This window comes from Zingiber officinale, chromosome 6B, assembly GCF_018446385.1.
Source record: "Zingiber officinale cultivar Zhangliang chromosome 6B, Zo_v1.1, whole genome shotgun sequence".
NCBI lineage: Eukaryota > Viridiplantae > Streptophyta > Magnoliopsida > Zingiberales > Zingiberaceae > Zingiber > Zingiber officinale.
In genome coordinates this window covers 109,348,218-109,369,877 of record NC_055996.1, presented here as the reverse complement: position 1 = coordinate 109,369,877, position 21,660 = coordinate 109,348,218, and the positions used below count along the sequence as shown (strand labels likewise).

Sequence of the window (21,660 nt, the reverse complement as noted above, 5' to 3'; positions counted from 1 at the left end):
GCAAACAAAATTTCACATAGGGAGTGAAAATAAAAATTTTTGGATATGAAAATTATATGCAAAGTTGAAGTTGGAGTTAGGGACTTAGTATAACCACAGAACTATTGCTAATCCATTGTACTATAATTTTTAACAAATCTTTCGTATACTTCTCGAATGGTATACCAGCACTGTTCGATGAAATTTTATTTGCTTAATTAATAGCTTTGTTACGCTTTCAAACAGTTTAAGAAAAAATATTTTTAAAAAAACACGCAAAAAATTTGTTAACCATATAAGAATTTATTTTAAAAATATAAAGACTGTGACAGATTAGTTATTTTTTTAATAAATAGATTTGTCAATCTTTATTTCAATGAAGTCCCAAAGTTTATTAGCCATTTTGGCTCGTAGAAGGTATTGAGTACTTGAGTTCTTTTCATCATCCTTCAGAAGCTTGGTTGGCAAAAATCAATTCCGGAGCGTACATTGATTTGCTGGAGAAATCACAGTTGCTGTAAGCGTGTAACTTGTACAAGGCAAAAAGTGCTTTGATCGATACTGGTTCAAGGAGACACAGATTAGAGAAAGTTCCAGAGATACACATTAAACAACATCGATAAATCTGTAGCATGAGCAAAATGCTTCGTTAACACACTACTGTACAACTCAAACAGCTCCACAGAACCATGGGATTTGGACAAACCTGATTAAAAATGAGCAAGCAAGTCAAGCAGGGCACTTGTCTAGACGAACTCATTGGTGAATTGGCCACACTTATTGGGGCATTGCGTCGCCTGAAGAAACCATATCCACATCACCACTTCCTCCAGTCGATTTCCTTCCACTGTCACCTGGTGATGCAAAGTATTAATATAAAGAACCACATTAAAATTATTCATGAAATAGGATAAATGGTTAGGCACTTACAGGCTTATAGCTTTCGAAAGTAACAATATTGGGAAAAAATGATAGTAGCTCCGGATGCACTGCCTTTATCTAATGAGAAAACCAAATCAAAATATTAATAAAAAGTAAATTTACTAAGTTAAAACAAAAGTCTAGTATCCTTCATATACCACAAATGTGTGATAATCTTAACCTCAGCAGAAACAAATATTGCAAAGAGAAGCATAATGGGACACTCAAACGAGTAACACAATGGATGTTTATGATACACTAAAACATTGTTTCAGATCAAGCGATATGGGAAGATTGCGGAACATCTAGCTTTGCATGGTTTGCATATATACTGATTGTATAGTTATTTGCTGTTGACATAGGATAGTCCACATTTTTCTGGCTCTTGAATATGAGATGGTTCATGCTGCACTTGGTGCAGAGCAATGAATAGAAATCTAGTTGTTAAGCCATATCTCTCTATTTTAGCTTTGCTTTTTTTTTTTGTTTGCACATTCCTTTTTTCCTTGCATGCCAAAAACTATTGGGCACACGTCCCCAGCAAAAGACATCAAATTGTTGTTAAAATATTGATTTTGCAAACTAGTAAAATGTTTTACTAAGATAACTTTGTCAAAATAGAATTGAACAGCATTATCTCTAGAACGTCTTTCTAATGACTTCTAGAATAGTGTGGCATCACAGGTACATTCATGGATACAAGCTAACTGAGGAATCACTATTTTTCATTTCATTCATAGACTTACACAACTAGGTAGTTTATTACTTTTTCTATGAAAGGAAACATTTAGGTATGAAAAATAATATTAATTAGATCAATTCCATTTTTCCTCTGAAAGCTACTCTCTCTCTATTTTATGCTTTTATAACACTGAGATATGCTTCCTTACATCTCTCAAAAAAGGTGCAAAATTTAAGCATATAATATGAGAAAAAAAATGACAGTATTTGTTGACAATAAAGCCAAGAACTAGGTTTTCCAAAACATAGTTTGACTCAAAAAATATAAAAAAGTGATTTTATACCATGAAATTGCTGCATCCCTTTGACAGCATCCGAGTTCTTGTATGTATATCCAACAAAACTCAAATCCTTAGGATTTAGCAATTTCTGTACCAAAGTTATGTTCACACAATAAGTTGGTATGTTCACAACACGAGCGTGGGAAAGGTTTTGACATGGTTAAGTGTTTTATCCTAATAATCTTACGGGAATGCCTTCCAACAATATGAAGCAACTAAAGTATAAATTATTGGATATATGGGATAAACCCAGTTAGCCTCATATATTGACTATCCCTGGGAATGACCGATCTGGCTCCACGAAAGTTTCCTACCGACCACCAGGTTAAATCGGAAAGCGCGTGCGGCAGCCAACCCAAAAGCCCAGCATCCTGTTGTGTTCCCCATTTGGAGGAAAAATTCCTGCAAATACGCCATAGCTAGGGATCGAAGTGGTTGATGATTCAATAACCAAGAAGGCCTAGTGCCTCGCTACAGCCTGGAAGCCAAAATATTGAAATAAAATGTTTAATTGACTAACTGATAAAGCATTAGATTGAGATTAGTTAATGCTTTAATTTTTTTATTTTTCTTACTTGGAAATGTCTCAAAAAGATTTTGCAAAAATGTCTAACTTAGATTTTTTTTTTTTTTTTTTTTCGGCTTGAATTTTTTTTTGAAAATTCTTAGAAATATTTTTTGCTTGCAAAAACTTAGTAAAATTTCTCAAAAAATATTTTTTTTATTTAAATAGTTAGTCAAAAATATTTTTCTGTTTGAAATTTTTTACTTAGAAATTTTTTTAGTATTATCAAAATTTGATAAAGGTATTTCAAAATTTTCTACCCTTAGATTTTTCTTGGTACCCCATTTTTATATGATTAAAGGGGGACTAGGAAGAAATTAAGTTTAGGGGGAGGTAGATTCAATTTTTTTATTTTTTACACTTTATTGCAGAATTTATTATTTTAACTTGTTTCTTTACGCTAGCTTAACTTGGGTTGCTCACATCAAAAAGGGGGAGATTGTTGGAACCCCAAGGTTGTTTTGATGTGATCAACCAAGTAAGGTTAGGTCCTGTGGTGTTTTAACCTTGTGTCTAAGTGTACAGGAGCTTAGGAACATAAGAAGTCGAGCAAAAGACGCAACTAATGAGAATGACAGCACATGAGAGAGCCGACGAGCTCGGTGCATCCGAGGGACGAAGTGCTGCGGAAGAGTACCCGGGCAGACGAGAAGGAAGCGCGCGGCGTTTTCGAGGGACGAGAAGCCAGAGCGGAAGGTTGCTTGAGAAGGCCGAAATTGGGTTCGGGTGAGTTTTATTTGGTTGGCCGAAATCACCCAAGCGAGCAAAGCCGGAGCGGAAGACCCAGACCGAGGTGAGCAGCACAGGAGCAGAGAGCCCGGACGAAAAAAGTCAACCATGTTGACTTTAGTGGTCCGGGCGCCCGGAAAACGACTTTGACCATATCACGATTTGACCGTGATCCGTTGCGAAGGGGATAAAGTTTTATCCTCTTTCAGGCGCCTGAAACCCTCCAGGCGCCCCGACCAAGGCTATAAATACAACCTTGGTCCAGAAGCTTTTCAATCAATCAAGCAAGCACTGTAGCAACACTTGTGCGCTCTTCTTTTAGTTTAGCTTCTCATTTCTGTGCTTTCACTGCTGTAAGAGGCTTCTCCGCCTGAAAGAGATAATTAGTGTGATCCATTCCTTGGATTAACAACCTCCCTGGTTGTAACTAAGTCAAATCCGTGAGCCTCGTCTTTTTAGTTTCTTTCTTTATTTAATTTACGCAAGTGTTCTTTTAAAAGTCCGAGAAGGGTATTTTGGTTTTATTTTTGCAGGGCAATTCAAAACCCCTTCTAGCCGGCCTCCAACCATCGTCAACAGTTCCAAGATGGCCAAAACTGGTGTTGACAATTTGCATACATTACGATAGTCAATTAGCAATTGGTTGAGCACAGAGCCATCTGTATAATGGTAAAGTCTAGACATATACATCATAGACATAATACCATTAGACAACTACTCTCCACGGGAGTTATCACTATTAACCATGTGAAGTCAAAGATAACCTGGCAAATTCGTTAACCAAATGGTTAAACAGAGAGTTAGATGCAAGCTTATCATGAGGGATGGACTTGATGCCGATGGGAAATGTTGGTGCAAAGGAAACTCAACTCATGCAGACTGGAGAATCCAAGAACTAGGCTGCAAGGGACAACCTCATTGTATCGACAAAGTTGCTCATTGTGGGGAACAACCCAATGGACCAGTGAAGGATGGAGGTGGAGCACACGACTTTTAATGATCCAGTAGAGTAATGATGAATACTCTTAAGAGATTACCTATGTGAGAAAGAAGTGGAGCCGCTTCGAAAAAAATTGGAGGCACAATTCTTAGAACTTCTCACATAACTAGGCGTGTTCATTGCCAAAAATGAACACACTCATGAGAACTGAGTTGTATAAAGGAGTCTTGGGTGAGATATGTCAATGCTTACATAAACGGTTGAACAGTTCAAGGACATCGCGTCCAGTAAGCAAACAGATCTTCACAAGGGAAGGTTCAAAGGCTAAAACCTATTTGTCCTATACTGGGCTCAACTGTTGAATGCTATCACATACCCTATCTCCATTCATGTGGGAGATTGTTGGATATATGTAAATGGAGAAGAGGTGGAAAGGAAAGAGGTTCCATTGTGAATGAGACTTTAGTCCCATATTGAGAGTTTCAAGGTATATTAGTTGGTTTATATTGATTCATATGAATATATGATGTAAATAAATGCATTGGGAGATACTCTCTCTCATGCATGGGTACATAGGGGGAGGAGATCCAGGGCTCGAATTGCATTATACCAAGTTGATTCGTGTGTGAGCACGACCTGCGCACATTGAATGTCGGACCGGTCAAGGAAACATTTGCCAAGTAAATGAACCAACGTTTTGCCATCTAAATCTCTTTTTGCTATCCACTCAAGAGTGTAACAGAAGCATTAATATGAAATTAATGACGATTCCATAATATCTTGACATTAATTGTGACATTAACCTCATTAATAGTGATTTCGTAACGTCTCGGCATTAACGGCGATGTTAAACTCATTAATGATGATTTCGTAATACCTCGACATTAATGAAGACATTAAACCCATTAATGGCGACATTAAACGCAACATTAAATGACTATAATTTGATCATTCATTGCAAGCAAGGTGAGAACTCCTATATAAGGAGGCTGAATCTTAAGTAAAGATAAGAATAGCGGAAGATAAACAAAAGCAAAATAATTCCTCCACCTTCATTCCCCTATTCTTTTCTCTCAGTTGTGTATCCACTCGGCTGAACTACTCGTGATAGCACTCAGGTGCATTCTCAATTTGCCACGAACAACAGTGTTTGGTTGTGTGTGTGGTTCTGCGTTGTATCCTGGGAACAGACGACCCGAGAGAACATCGAAGCACAGCCGAAGGTGAGGCGAATCTGTTTCAAGGAAACTGTGTTGAGCGCAGGCCTCGACACCTTCCTCTCCGAATTCCTTTCCCGATTCGACTGCGCACCGCATTAACTCTACGACTCGGACCACTGAAATCTTGGCAGAACCAGTCACATTGGCGGCCTGAGATTATCCGCTCAAGTCATCACAACAGACAAGTTAAAATTGATTTTGTATAATTGTAATTCAATAATTTTTTCCAAAAATCTTTGGCAGATTGTCCAACATAAATATGTTAGTTAGCTAGTAGTAGAAAGCAATAACATGCATGAATAAAGTTGGTCTAGCACAAAGAGGCCAAATGTGCTGTCAAAAGATATAGCGGGCTAGGCACAAAGCTTTTACTTTTGGTTGCATGAAGGCAAAAGGTGCTAAATTGCCCCTAACTTGTCAAAGCATGCATCATGTATATTTATGACTAGTAGATTGAGAAATTAAAGTTCTCTTTTCAGCTGATATTCAGGCCAACAAGAGTCTCAAAGTGAACCGCAACAAATCAGTACATAAGACAATTCATTGGGCACATCTTCGAGCAATACATTTATCGACTTATGTTGATTGGTTACGCTCTGCTGATTGGTTAGCAAATATTTTATTGATATAGAAGACAATGTAAAAGAGTGAAAATTGATAGTTTCCAAAAGAATATCAATTGTACAATGTAAGCCTGATATACAAAATACACTGGTCACATTGAGTTTCCAATTTTAACAAATATATAACTTTAGTCACAGTTTGAGAAGTATATTTCTTCAGTCTTTATAGCTTCACAGGTGATTATTTTGGTTTTTTATGCTGGTTGAGTATGGTGAAATTCGATGTGCAGGAGTTTCTGATTTTCTAAGTTTTTTTGCGGTTGTCATAAATTTCTAGTATTCTTTGTGGTTGTTCAGACTCATGTGGATTTAGGGCATTCGTGAATTTTCTGTTGTGACGTTTAAGTAGGAAGCCAAATGGAGGAAATAGGTTGTAAAATATAATTCATTTGTCAAGTTTTTAAGTTGAAATGTTGACATAGATATGCCTAAGCAGGTCCATATTCTTTGTAAGAAATTATTTCAAATGGGCATAAAAATCTGTATACGTTGTAGTGCTCCCCCTGGCTATAAAAAAAAAATTATATGACAGTGAAATCAACCGTGCTTTGAGTTAAGAGTATTATGCAATAAAGAAATACAACAAAAAAATTAATGTAGTATCAGCAATAATTTAAGAGTGTGCATAGGTTTATTAAAAGCTAAAATGTTTATAATAAGATGAACATTAGTACTTTACCTACCTTTCTTGATGGTCCAGAACCTGTCCTTGGTGGAGGAGGGTCCAATTGGATCACAGGCAAAAACAGAGGAGCAAAGGAAGCTAATATCACACGAAACAAAAAATATGTCAATGTAACATTGCTCATCTGAAATCAGCTAAATAATATTTATTTAGGATTTAAAATAGAAAATTAGTTAGTAATATGAAGCATGAACTGGTATCTGTGAACACAAACCAACTGATGCAGTCAAATGCAGATCGGAGTATAAAAAAAAGCCAGCAAAAAGCAAATTGCAGTATAAATTCATGAAGAGAAATAAGTTTCATGTCTTGCAACCTTTCTAATACTAAAGATATGGAGAGAGAAGCTAGTCACTTCTCACAAGCAAAACAAGTTAGTGAAGGACAGAGAGGAAGACCACTTCATCATACTTCAAGAAGTTTTGAATATCTAATTCACCATTAACTTCAGGTTTAAATGCTGCGTACATTTCATAAAGTTTATCCCAAGCAACTTCTTCGAAACAAGGATGAGCCTGGAAAGAAGCAGTTAAACAAAATTCAAAATAAATAAATAAGGTTCAGCAAGATATTCTTTTGTAAATTTTTAACATTTGAAGTTTACCTTTATTTGATCTGCCCCTCCACTGCCAGGCCTGTGCTCAACGTCACATAATAATCTACAAATAAGATCCTTTGCTTCAGCAGACAATATTGAATCTTTTGGAAATTTGAGTTGATTTCGCCAATATGCACAATCTAAAAGTACGGTTAAAAATCAGAAATTGGACAGTGGCAGATCATTGCAATAACCAAGATCATTAAACATCTAAAGCTACAATCTAGAAGACAATATCTAAAAGTTCCAACCTAGAATACACTATCTAAAAGTTCCAATCTAGAAGACAACACAGGAGATTCTGTGCCCATGTGAAATCAACATAACACTCCAGCAAAAAATCACAAGAAAGCACTAGCTCAATTTAGTATAAATTGTGGCATAGAGACTCACGGCAGGAAAGTATCTTTGTAATCAACCACTTCTAGTTTAGTTGCTCAGATGCAGGATTGCTTCATTCCGAAAGGACTTAATCTAGTCCCGTCAATTTGTTTGCATGTACCTCTATCTTCAGAAGTAGCTCCAAGATTTGTATAACCAAAAATTAAGTCACTATTACATGATCACAATGCTTATGCCTTGAACAGTTTGTCACCTCATGGGTACAAGACAGATGTCATAAACACAGTTATTGAATTGGATCTCTCAGTCAACTAAGTTAGAAGGAATCAAAATTACTTCAATCAAAGATCAAGTGTTTAAGTCATTAGATTCTTTTTTTTTATACCAATCTATCAATTTTTTATTATCAAATGACAACTAGACCAACAAAATGAAAAATATAATGTGTATTTGTAGAAAATAAGCAGAGTTAAAGGATGGCAATATTATAACTACAGAGAACCTGTAAGGTCCTAAGGCAGGCAGGCAGGCTCATCAGCAAATTATATGACAATTCAGAAGCAGACATGATTCTATCATCCTAACAGATTATAATCATACTGATAAGTTTTTATCAGAAAAATAATTGTATAGCTATGAGTTTAGCCAGATTTAACCTTTTGGCAAGTAGTTTTTGGATCATCAGAGTAGACTGGAGGATAACCAACAAGCATTTCATACATTATTGCACCCAATGACCACCTGCATATTTCTCCAACAATTAAGTACAACTGAATATACTTGTTTCCATGAGATATAGTGCATAACCATCCTCAACATTTAAATGCAAATAGGCAAGAGCATGTATCCATGTGTTAGAATATGAGTGAAGAATTATTAGAGTTAATATGTTGAATAGGTTTAATCTCAAAAAGGATACAATAATTTGCTAATCTTTAATGAGAGAAAATGTGCCTACTCAGTCAATCCATCAAACCTAAGTCAGTTTTCAGTGTCCATAATATTATTTCATGATAAACAACATATACTACAAACACTCAAGAAGTAGATATTGCCAATATTTTATAAATATTAATCATATTACAAGGGAATCCGTGCGAACAAGGAGTAGGCATTAAATGCTCCAGCTACACAATTAAATTGTTCTGCAAATAAAAGTTTTCTAGTAATATAAAAATAGGTTTCCATCATTTAGAAGATTCAAGCAATAACATCAAGTTGTGATGCAGAATCATTAACGAGAAGGGAAAAGATAGGGAAGAGAGCAATGCTTTTAAAACTGGAACATCCAATTCAACCGGTTAATATGAGAACTGAAGCCCGTCCTGGTCCTGTTTGATGTATGAAAACCAGGGTTTGAAAAAATTGGTAAAAGGAGCAAAAATCAGCTTGAAAACGTTGAATTGGTAGAACCAGATTTTTGAAACAGATATATTTTAAATAAGCATATGCACAAACTATTTGAATTTATATAACTGGTAGATAACGGTATAAGATTTTTTTTAGTATATAACTTTAGCTATATGTTTGAATATTTTTACTCTACATAAGATTTTTATATTTCAAAATGATTTATTTTAATATCTTTATTAAACTAATATAACATATCTGATACTTGTAAAAGTATGAATCATATTTCAATAATCAGTTTCCAATTCGACTGACTCGTTGAACCATTGAACTAATATCCTCAATGGTTCAATCTCCTGAGAACATTGGGAGATGGGGAAAAGTGGGAAATAAGATGGCAGACTGCCAGTGTAGGGAGAAAAAGAGATTCAGAGTACATCAATTCATATCAGCATAACACGAAGCCGTTCATTAGACAAGCCCTCACATAGGCACTAGAGAAACCAAAAACTACCTACCAAACTTACTAGACAAAACACCATACTCAATACATCATATACTAGAAAAAACTCAATAATTAATTAAACTCTGTGATGTTCAACCTTAGCGGATAAACTCAACTCAAGCTAGTTAAATCATAAATGTAAAGTGGTCTAATTGATGTAACTTCAGTTTGCGAACCCAATTGATCAGCTCTCACACTCAGTCTTATGTCTTGCATATGGTGGGAAACTGGGAATGGAATCACAGTATATTGCATGCCAGATCTATAGATCATTAGACTAGCATTAGTTACAAAGGTTGATCACCACATTGATGATTTCTTGTGGTGGTGCTTTGAGTTATGACCTATATATAAGTTGCTGCAGACGTATTGAGAGAGAGGTATGAAGGTTTGGTGAGATGGCAAAGGCTAAGGGCTGACCGTGCGAGAAAAGTACTAAAAATATGAAAGGCAATGCCAGGAAAAGAGGGAGAACTGAGAAGAAGAGAGAGGTAAGGGAAGGAGAGGGTATGAGGGGATAATGTGACCAGAGGAACCTAGAGGAAAAAGAAAAAAGGGAGAAAATTTGAAAAAGAGGAAGAGAAGATGGGGTTCGGCTTTGATGTCACTTGATGCAGAATAATAGAAATACCGAATACGATTTAGTTAATTAAACAAGAATCTTTACATAGCATTAAGAAGGAATTAACAACTAATCATTCAATCCACAAACAAAAACATCAATCTCATTTTGATAATTACTAAAAGGCCCCAACAATTAATTCAATAGCAGTTAAGCACTGCATCAAGTTGATTTTCTACTGAATATCAGATAAAGATTACAACCACAACTAGAAAGCATGTGGATATGAGGATTCAGATTTCAACAATTACTTACCAATCACACTCCATGCCATATCCCTTCTTCAATAATATACTTCAGGAGCAACATAGTCTCGTGTTCCGACCATGGAAAATGCCTAAAAGAAGATACGTTATATCAAAGACTTGAGCTATGAAAAGGAATAATATGGGTAGTAAATTTTATTATGAAAGAAAACAATCATTCCACAGAGCAGTTATGAAGTAAATATACCAGTTTCCTTCTGTTCATTTGCCAATGCAGCACCTCTCAAGGGCTTTCCATATATTATCATTATGTTTATCCGAAAACCCATCTATATCCCTCGACTCCCGGATATTTTCATCAGGCATGGGCTCATCTTCCTTCAATATTGAAAGCTTTGAACAATCAATGAGCTTGCACAAGCCAAAGTCTGACAGCTTCATGTGACCATTTTTATCCAATAGAAGATTGTCAGGCTTTATGTCCCTATATGTAGATCTTGAAATGGTGAAAAAATATCGAAGAATATAATTGAATGTGACAAGCATTTGTGACTTCTAATCTGCAATGTACAGACCTGTGAATATAATTATGTTTATGAAGATTCGATCGCCAGCACACTTTGAGAAATATAAAACCTAGCAACAGTTTCAGTAAGGTATCTTCAATAATGAGTAGGGTCATCATGTCCCCTCCAGGAAGATACTCCATGATTAGGTAAAGGTATTCATCACCTTGAAATGAATAGTATAATTTTACAATGTAATAGCTAGCGACTTCAGCAAACAAGTTTCTTTCAGCTCTTACATGTCCCACCTAAAAGAGAGCATGGAAAGCTACAAGTGAATTAACAAAAAAAGAAAAAGAAAAAAAAAAAGACCTATCAAATAGGATGGAAGATGTCAAGTAAGAAATACAACCATTGCTTACAGCTTCAATTACTATTTATATACAAGGCAAGAGCAGCATTGAAGAAAGGTAATCTGAATGTTGGAGAGCAAACATATAAAATCAAGAAGGGGGAAAAAGTAGTTCTCCCTTTTTTAATACACTACTTGGATGTTTGAATAATTATAGCAAAATTTCAAATAATCAGTCGCAAACAACCCTATGCCTTCAAAAAAGAAATACAGGAAATTAGACATGATGTCTTACCTCCCCCCTGCTAACCATTTCAGATTTCCTCAACTTCTTCATGGAATAAATATTGCCCGATGACTTCTCCCGGCAAAGCCTGACCTGTATACTGTCCAGATTACATGCTAATGGGATTTTGTCATTGCGATCTTTGAATGATAAAGCATTTCAATCCAATTTGTATACACATCATATAGTATTTCAGATCACAGGACTTCATGGTCTTTGATGGTAGAAAAACAAAATTCAGAGAACAAAAAAATATGAATAATATCATAGGATTGAAATATTGAATTTATTAGATACTGTCCAGCTAAATTAACAATATGATAGAATCATATTTCTGTCTAACCAAGTAATACAGGATGAGATAACTGTTGATGTTGTCTTCAGCAATTTTCAGAATAATGCTCAGATCTTGTTTTAAGAAAATCTGGAAAAGTAGTTCATGAAGCCAGCAAATAAATCTAAAGCATTTGAAGAGTCTTTTTGTACTAATATGACCAGATGCAGAACCTTCCATTGAATTTTTAGCCACACTTAAACAAGTATATCATCAGTGTCACAAATCTACAAAAAGAAAACAAAAATGCAAGAATATCAGTTAGTATTCTTTTTCGCATCTACAACCATATTAACGGACATATGGGAAGAACCAAAGCAATGTTCTAACTGCAGGTGCAAGGCTGTATGTTTGCATATTTTAGAATTAATTTCCCTTCTGCGACAAAGATCATACAATTTCAGACCTCCCCAAAAGCCCCTCTTCCAATTATCATCAACAGCTCAAATCATCGACACAAATCTTATACCTTTTAAGTCTCATATATTCTGTCTCTTTCTCTCGAGCTCTTTGAATAAATTGAGTTGCTCTTCCTTGGAAACTTGTGAAGAAGCCAATGTTCTCTCCAAGAACCAACGTCTGCATTTGAACATATTCTCATCAAGCACCAATCCATGAGATTCACCACAATTTCAAAAGTTGATATAAAAATAAGAACATATGTACATATATGTTGGCTGTCATACATATCTCTAGCTAAAATATTTTCCAATGAAAAATACAACAAAGTTACCACTGTTTAGCTAAAGTCATAATGCTAGTCCATCTAAACTTTGGTTCCACAATCGATAAACAATCTAAAATAGCTTTCATTCAAGAAATTTCCTTAGAAGTTGAGACCACCAGAATGTGAGCAAGGTTGGTGGCAAGTATATTTTCGGAGGATCAACAGAAGGGCACACAATCATGAGAGAGTAGAAAAAAGATACGAAAAGTAGGCCCTTGGTGATTAGTAATGTGCTTAATCATTAATAAGCCACTAGTGTCATCTTGGCCATTACTTGGTTAGCTTTACTTTAAGAACCAGACATGTCAAATATATGCTACACTCAGTTTTAGGCCGTGAAGTGTAATATACTTTTAATAAGTTTCAGTCCTTAAGTAAACAAAGGGAATAAATTTAAACTTAGATTTCGAAAAAAACAAATAAGGATGGTCGGATAGCAATCGTCTAGAAACATGATTAAGAGTTTACATGATTCAGAATCATATCAGTAGCATAGAAAAAAATCATCATAGGCATTTTCAATTTTTGTAGATTATGCATTCTTTATCTGAGTCAATTAGTTTGCAATTCCCCTTTCAGAGCCAAGACACTCTTGGAACTTGTCATGTGCCTTGCTTGCAAAAATATACACTTCCAATTCAATCCTTTTTTTACAAATTTGAGTACAGAAGCGAACATTGCATCTGCATTAAATGTGGTCCTTAGAAATGACAAAACAGCTTTGAAATTCCAGAAAAAGTGTCTTTTTCTCCGGAGCTTTCTCATTAAATAGAATTGCTTTACAATTTATCTTTAGTAACAAAGTAAATATAGCTACCATATTAATTACTGATAATCTAATTTAAGTATGTACTAATTACAAATAATCTACTCTAGGTAATAATATATACACAGCTAATTAGCACAATTATGGCAAAGTAAATTCCATATTTGATAGGCCATAATATCTGCCATTGATATCCCCCCTCAAATTGATGCTGGATGATCAACAAGCATCAATTTGTCAATAAGAAAGTGATGACGATGTCGGGAGAGAGCTTTAGTAAACACATCAGCAATTTGGAATTCAGTGGTTATATGTGGAAGAGTGATGACACAAGCATCATATGCCTCACGAATAGAATGACAATCTACTTCAATGTGTTTGGTGCGTTCGTGAAATACTGGATTAGTAGCAATTTGAATAGCACTAGTATTATCTGCATGAAGTGGAGTAGGTTCAAGTTGGGAAAACCCAAGTTCACCCAACAGTCCTCGAAGCCAAACTATTTCAGAACAAGCAGAGGACATAGCGCGATACTCTGATTCTGTGGAAGACTTAGACACCCGATCTTGCTTCTTACTTTTCCACGCAATAAGAGAGGTACCCAAAAACATGCACCAACCTGTAACTGAGCGTCGAGTATCAGAACAACCAGCCCAATCAGCATCACTATATGCAACCAAACGAATAGGAGAGCCCGCAGAGAAGAAAAGTCCCCGGGAAGAAGTGCCATGCAAATAGCGAACAATGCGTCGAACTGCAGCCAAATGAAGATGTGTAGGTGCTTGTAGAAATCGACTAACTTGTTGAACAGAAAAGGCAATATCAAGCCGGGTAATAGTCAGATAGTTCAAGCTCCCCACTAGTTGTCTATATAAAGATGGATCTAGGAGAAAATCACCCTCATCACGGCGATATTTAACGTTCACCTCTAAAGGATGATCAACAGAACGACCGTCCACCGTCCTGTAGACCAGCCAAAGCCACTATCCCCTGAAGATATTTATGTTGGTGTAAGAAAATTCCAGCTGGAGTAGAGTGTACTTCAAGCCCCAAAAAATAGTGTAAAGATCCCAAGTCTTTCATATGGAAAGACCCTTGAAGATGCTCTTGAAGCTGAGAAATTAAGACAGAGTCGGACCCTGTAATAACAATATCATCAACATATACCAGGAGCAAGACGATTCCTTTTGCAGTTTTGCACAGGAATAAAGAAGAATCATACTGACTTTGGACAAAAGAGAAGTTAATAAGCGTAGAGCGGAACTTGTCAAACCAAGCACGTGGAGCCTGCTTTAAACCATAGAGTGAACGTTTTAGTTTGCAAACATCAGAAGAGGGTGTAGAAAATAATCCTGATGGTGGAGTCATATAAATTTCTTCCTTAAGATCTCCATGCAAAAAGGCATTTTTCACATCCATTTGTCTCAATGACCATCCCTTGGAAGCAGCAATAGCAAGGATAAGTCGCACTGTCGTCATCTTAGCTACAGGAGCAAATGTCTTCTCATAATCCACTCCATACTCTTGGCGATTACCAAGTGCCACCAGCCTTGCTTTATATCTATCAATTGAGCCATCAGATCGTAGCTTAATAGAATATACCCATTTACAACCAATGGGCTTAACACCACTTGGGCAAGGAACAATATCCCAAGTGTGATTCTCCTGAAGAGCCTGAAGTTCATCCTGCATAGCTTTAACCCAACATGTCTGCTTAGTCGCATGCGAATAAGAGGTAGGAACTGTAGTATCAGCTAAAGTGGCAGAAAACCATATTTATCAGGAGGATGACGAGTGCGAGAGGATTTTCGAAGAACCATTGGATTAGGATCGGGAAGAGTTTGTGATGGTGAGGTTTTTCGTCGTTGATATATAACGCCAGGTATAAAACGATCAGTTGATGGAGAGGTATTCTCAAAATGAGGAAGAAGAATACTTCCAGAAGGAGAAACATGTTGCAGAAAATAATACTCATGCTCAAAGAAAATCACATTTCGGGAAATACGCAAACGATTAGCAATCGCATCATAACATAGAAAACCTTTTTGAACATTGTTGTAACCCATAAAAGCACACCGTACAGATTGAGCTGTAAGCTTGTGACGCTCATGAGACGGCAAGTGGACAAAACAAACACACCCAAATGTGTGCAACATGTGATAATCAGGATGCATACCGAAAAGACGATAGTAAGGAGAATCAAAATTCAGTTGTTGAGAGGGCAACCGATTAATCAAATACACAGCAGTAGACAAGGCTTCCACCCAAAATGTAGGCGGAACTGAGGACTCTAGGAGGAGTGTGCGTACCATATCCAATAAGTGACGATGTTTTCGTTCAGCCACCCCATTTTGCTGGGGAGTATAAGGACATGACCGTTGTGATAAAATACCTTTGTTTTGCAAAAGGGCTTGAAATTCATGTGATAGATATTCACCACCATTATCAGACCGTAAAATCTTAATGCACGTAGAGAATTGTGTCTCAATAAAAGCCAGAAATTTTTGAAAAACAGTGAACACATCAGCTTTACTACGTAGAAAATATATCCACGTGAATCGACTATAGTCATCAATAAACGTCACAAAATATCTATATTGTGCATGGGAAGTAACTGGAGTAATGCCCCAAACATCACTATGTATTATCTCAAAGCATGTTTTAGCAAGACCACCATGAGTAGGAAAAGGTAGAACTTTACTTTTCCCAAGTTTACAAGTAGTGCAGGCAAGAGGTAATAGATGTTTAAAAGACTGAATGTTGTCACCAAGAAAGCCATTCTTCATTAAATTAGATAAAATCACATTATTCGGATGGCCCAATCGTTTATGTCAAATATCAGCCTTATTTGCAGTAACAATAGAAGAGAAGGACAAATTTCTAGGAACAGAAAACTGCAACGGAAATAATCTTCCCACTTTAGGCCCCTTCGCGATCACCTGACCCGACACCTGATCCTGTACAATACAACCATCACGAGAGAAATGTACATCACAGTGATTATCAACCATCCGACCAACAGAAATTAGATTTGTAGACAACCCAGGAGAGATAAATACATGACTAAAAGAAGACCCTATATCACCAATGGCTGTAATTGGAAGATTACTGCCATTAGCAATTTGAATATTTTGTGAGCCATTATACTGTCGTACATTATGCAACAGATCAGGTGACCCAGTCATATGATTGGACGCCCCAGAATCAACAATCCATGAAGAAGAAATATTCATACCTTGGCCCTGAAGAGTAAGAGTAGAAAAGGCTGTGAGAATCATCTGTTGGACCATCTCTGGCGTAAGAACAGATTGATTGGTGCCAGTGACTGTAGATGTAGGACCAATAACATTCAGATTTGGAATAGTAGCTTGAAAAGCTTGGGTTCGTCGATTTTCCGGACGTGTAGGACATTCCTTGATAATGTGCCCATGTTGCTTACAATAGTTGCAGAATTTCTTACTGCAGTTGCGAGCAATATGCCCAAACTCCTTACAACTATAACACTGCAGTTGATCCTTACCACGGTTCCTCCCTTGAGCAGCATAAGCAACATTGATAACTGTAGATTTTTCTAGTGATGCACCTAGAACAGCTTGGGTAGCCAATCTTTGTTCTTCACGCAACAATTCTCCAAGACATATATCCAAAGAAGGAACTGGATTTCTATTTAGCAATCCAGCCCGAGCAACATCAAAGTCTGATCTCAATTTCATTAAAAATTGATTGCGTTTACTAACTTCATGAATTGCCTGAATACTAGCTAAGGCCTCCTTTGGTACTTTTGAATATATAATATTAGAATATTCACCCCAAAGATTAAGAAATCCAGAATAATATTGCTCAATAGAAAGATCACCTTGACTGAGGTTACCAATCTCAAGCTCTAGTTGGAATCGCCTTGCAGTATTATCTTGATGATATATTCGTTTCAGGTAATTCCACATCTCCTTAGTCGTATTAAAAGGACGTAAATTGTTCACCATATGAGCTTCGATGGATCCGAGAAGCCAAGAGATAATTCGGGCATCCTTTGTCTCCCATTGACCAAGGTCCTTAGCGTTTTCAGGAGCCATTAAAGACCCATCAATGTGACCCCAAAGCTCCTTCCCTTTCAGAAACATCCGGAACTGAAATTCCCATGTTGCATAATTCTTTCCGGTAAATTTGATTGCCAAAGTCTCCGTAGGTATTCTTCCAGAAAAATTCTCATTAGCCATCCGAAAAACAAGTCAATCCAGAAAAACAGAAATCTTAATCCAAACTCTCAATCACAAGTCAATCAACTGAGAGAAAAAAATTGTTGATTGGAAATCAACCCAAAAGAAACAAACCAGAGAGCTTTAAGGGCAGAAGAAATTTCAGCCTTCCTTTGGCTCTGATACCATGACAAAACAGTTTTGAAATTCCAGAAAAAAGTGTCTTTCTTCTCCGGAGCTTTCTCATTAAATAGAATTGCTTTACAATTTATCTTTAGTAACAAAGTAAATATAGCTACCACATTAATTACTGATAATCTAATTTAAGTATGTACTAATTACAAATAATCTACTCTAGGTAATAATATATACACAGCTAATTAGCACAATTATGGCAAAGTAAATTCCATATTTGATAGGCCATAATATCTGCCATTGATAAGAAAGAGTGAGAGATAAGAATTTATCACTCTGAGAAGTCAATTCAAAGCAACTTTACTTTAAATTAAAATATCACATTTTTCAGAAGGATAAATGAAGTCAATTCAAAGGGATTTACACACTAAAAATAACAAGACTGGGATAGCAAAGTATTAGCAGTAGCTCATGAGTTTAACTTCTAAATTATGGCATCAATTTCAATGATGAAATATTCATCAAAGGAACTAAATAAACATCACTGAATTGTATAAGCAGTGCACAATAGTCATGCTGGAGGCTGCACACTATTTCATATTACGTTCTTTATCATATTCATTATTATCATTCAACTCAGCTCAGATGGCAACTATATCATATCAAAATCCAACCAATCAACCAATTAGAAATCTTATAAAAACAACTTTGGAAAATAGTAGCTCTACAGGTGGAACATGATGCTTCGACTATGACATTTCATAATTCTAAATAATAAAATAGGGATGGCCCAGCTATGACTTTTTAAATCCGTGGCCTACATATTAAATTATTTGGGAATTGACCAAAGGGCACACGCAGATTTGAGATATTCCCAAATCATTTACCATACTTTGAGAATGACCAAATGACGTACTAATTTGGATGGCCTTCCGTTCTATCCCTCCTAACTTTTTAGTCTCCTTCCTTTGCATGCAACTTTCCTCTCTTCTCTTTCATCCGATTAAATTTTCTTTTTTCTCTCTCCTTTGCATGCAACAATCAATGTGGTGCTGGTTTTTAAAAACCGGCACCACTGTGGTGGTCTACTCTCAAATCAAGCTCAATGTCGTTCTAGTCTCTAAGAGACCAGATCCAAACATTCTAACTGAAAGTTAACATAATACTGGAGCATCTCTGGAGACCTGAAATAAGTAATGGAGGACACCTTTGGACTCTTTGCAACCTTAGAAATCTACAGAACTTGAAATAGGTACAATTTGAGCTCTCTAGGTCGATTAATTGACCGAAATTCATTGATGGACCTAAACTATTTGGATTTTTGCAAACTTACACCCATCTGATAGGATTTAGTGGGAAGAAGATAGATATGATGTCAAACATTGGTTCTGATCAAGGAAAACTATAGGTAGTGTGGGGAGACCAAGACCACTTTCGGCTTGATATGCGAACAGATCAAGTCCAACTTGGTCATGGTCTCTAGGAGACCAGGATCACTTTGGGCCTGATCTGCAGACATTTCTTGATCAGAATCAAGGGTTGACACCATATCTATCTTCTCTCACTCAACCCTACCGGATGGGTGCACGTTTGCAAAAATCTAAATAGCCCAGATCCATCATTGGGTTTCGATCAAATCCACTAATCAACCTAGAGAGCTTAAATTGCACTCATTTCATGTTACGTGGGTTTTTGAAGTTGCAAAGAGTCCAAAGATGTCTTCTATTAGTTATTTCAAACTCCTCAGAGTGCTCTAGTCTTATGTTAACTTTTAGCTAGAATGCTTGGGCTGTTCTTCACTTCTTCTATAGACCAGGATAATGTTGGACTTGATCTAAGAGCAGACCATCACCGCAATGTTGGTTTTTAGAAATCAACAACACCACGGTATTAATGTAATTAAGTTATTGTGCTGACTTTTAAAAATAAGCACCAAGCATGCATGCAAACAAGAGAGAAAAAGGAAAAATTTTAATCGAAGGAAAGAGAATAGAGAAAAGTTGCATGCCAAGGAAAGAAGAAAGAAACTAAAAAGTTAACTTTAGCGGGAGGGGTAGAATGGAAAGGACACTCCCAAATCAGTGTGCCCTTTGGTCATTTTTGTGCGATTTGAGAATTTCTCAAATCTGCTTACGCCGTTGTCAATTCCCATAAGTTATTTTCTCACGAACTGAACAGAAAACTAAACCCATGTTAGACGACACTGGTCGGGTCGGGTCAGGAAGTGGATTTGTGTATAGCTTCGCCGAATCAAAAATGAAGAAAAACAAAACAAAGGAGCAGCAATCAATTCATAAAAAGACAGCAGCAGAAGAGTTGGATCAAATCCAGAGAGACCGAGATGCCCACTATACCCGAGATCAAGCAGCTCGAGATCGAGGAGAGAAGGGTAAAGGGGCCAATCGAGCAAATGGAGTACCTAGGCCGACCTTTCTTCCCTCTCGTGGATGTTTTCATCTGATTCTTGCAGTGGTTCTCAATGAACTGCTTCGCGGCGGCCACACGCTCCATCGTCAAGCTCGACCCCTCCTGAGGGGGCGGCCAAGCATAAACTAAAACTACTGTTAGGCTGTTTTTCCTATTTTAATTTGGACACCCAATTATTATTTTTTTATTATCATTTTTTTATATTTAAAATATTTTTCTTATTTTTAGAAAATTTAAAACTAAAAAAATCCTTTTTAATCTGATTTATTAAAATAGCATCCCGCTAATTTTTTATTAAACAATAATAAATAACCATGAATTTTAAAACTTGGATGAACTAAACAAAAATTAGTTAGATCTGATCAGTGCCGGATCTGAGATTTTGAGGCCTGAGGCGAGCACAAAATATGGTGCCCTCAAAGTTTAATATTCATATATTTTTTATCAATATAAATATAATAATATTTGAAACATGAAATCTAAGAATAAAATATAGATAAAATATATCATCAAAAATAATGTCGTAAGCAAATACTAAACAAAAAAATCCAAACAAAATATAAAATTCATGTTCCGAACTAGTACTTGAATATTATTTGTCTCGCATTTTTTGAATTAAAAGTATTGATTAAATTTGCATAATTAACTTTCTCAATGATTGTTTTCTTAATAGATAATATAGCTAACCCATTTAGTCTTTCTTGCGACATAGTTGATCGAAGATAAATGTTAATAAACTTCAACTTGAAAAAACTCCTTTTGACATATGTAATTATAACTGGTATAGTCAACAAAACTCAATAAGCAATGTAGTCATTTGAATAACAACAATCCATTATTTTCAAATAATTCAGCACACCAATTGCTCTTGTTGCTTCTCCAGATAATGAGTGTCTTAATAACTCTAGTTCTAGAAATAAATCTGATCCATCAACATCGAAACACCTATCATGTGTTAATGAATTTTGAAAATTGACATATGAGCTCAAGAGATCATCATCATCAATAGACAAACAACTTCTCCAAACTAAATAAAAATCCAAAGGTTTTTTCGTACTTTTGAAATTGCTCAAACCAAATTTCAAGTGAAGAAAGAGCTTGATCAATTATAAATATGAAATAATTAACTCAAAAAGATTCTTTAGAAGATTGAGGTATCTTTTCATTGCTGATCTTATCAATTTGTCTTTTTTTTTTTTTCGAATGATGCACTTTTCTCAAAAAATAGGTTCAATTCCTATTTTACTTACAATACTCAAAAAATAGGTTCAATTCCTATTTTACTTACAATATGTTCAACTACAACCATGTTTTGATCAAATCTAAATTTTTTTGAAGAGAAAAGAAATAAGCTCCTCCCTCTCTTCAGCGTGTAAATGTTTGATGAATTTGTTGATTTCTTCTCTCTTATTTAACGTTTTTTGAATCGGTCAATTTCTTTTCTACATAATCACGTTTAAAACTAAGATAGAATATTTTTTGGGATACAAATTTAGATATGACTTATTTATCAACTATTACTTATGAACTTTTTAAAAATAAGCTCGTGAACATATCAAACTAATAAGTTTTTTAAAAAAATTTGGTGCCCCAAATTGTTTTGGGCCTGAGGCACTTGCCTCAC

At 35.9% G+C, this 21,660-nt stretch overlaps 1 pseudogene; it reads right to left on the bottom strand.

The window, feature by feature from the left end:
* Nucleotides 1-268: 268 nt before the first annotated feature.
* On the bottom strand, nucleotides 269-20,153 carry LOC121988846 (annotated as a pseudogene).
* Between the last annotated feature and the right edge of the window lie 1,507 nt (nucleotides 20,154-21,660).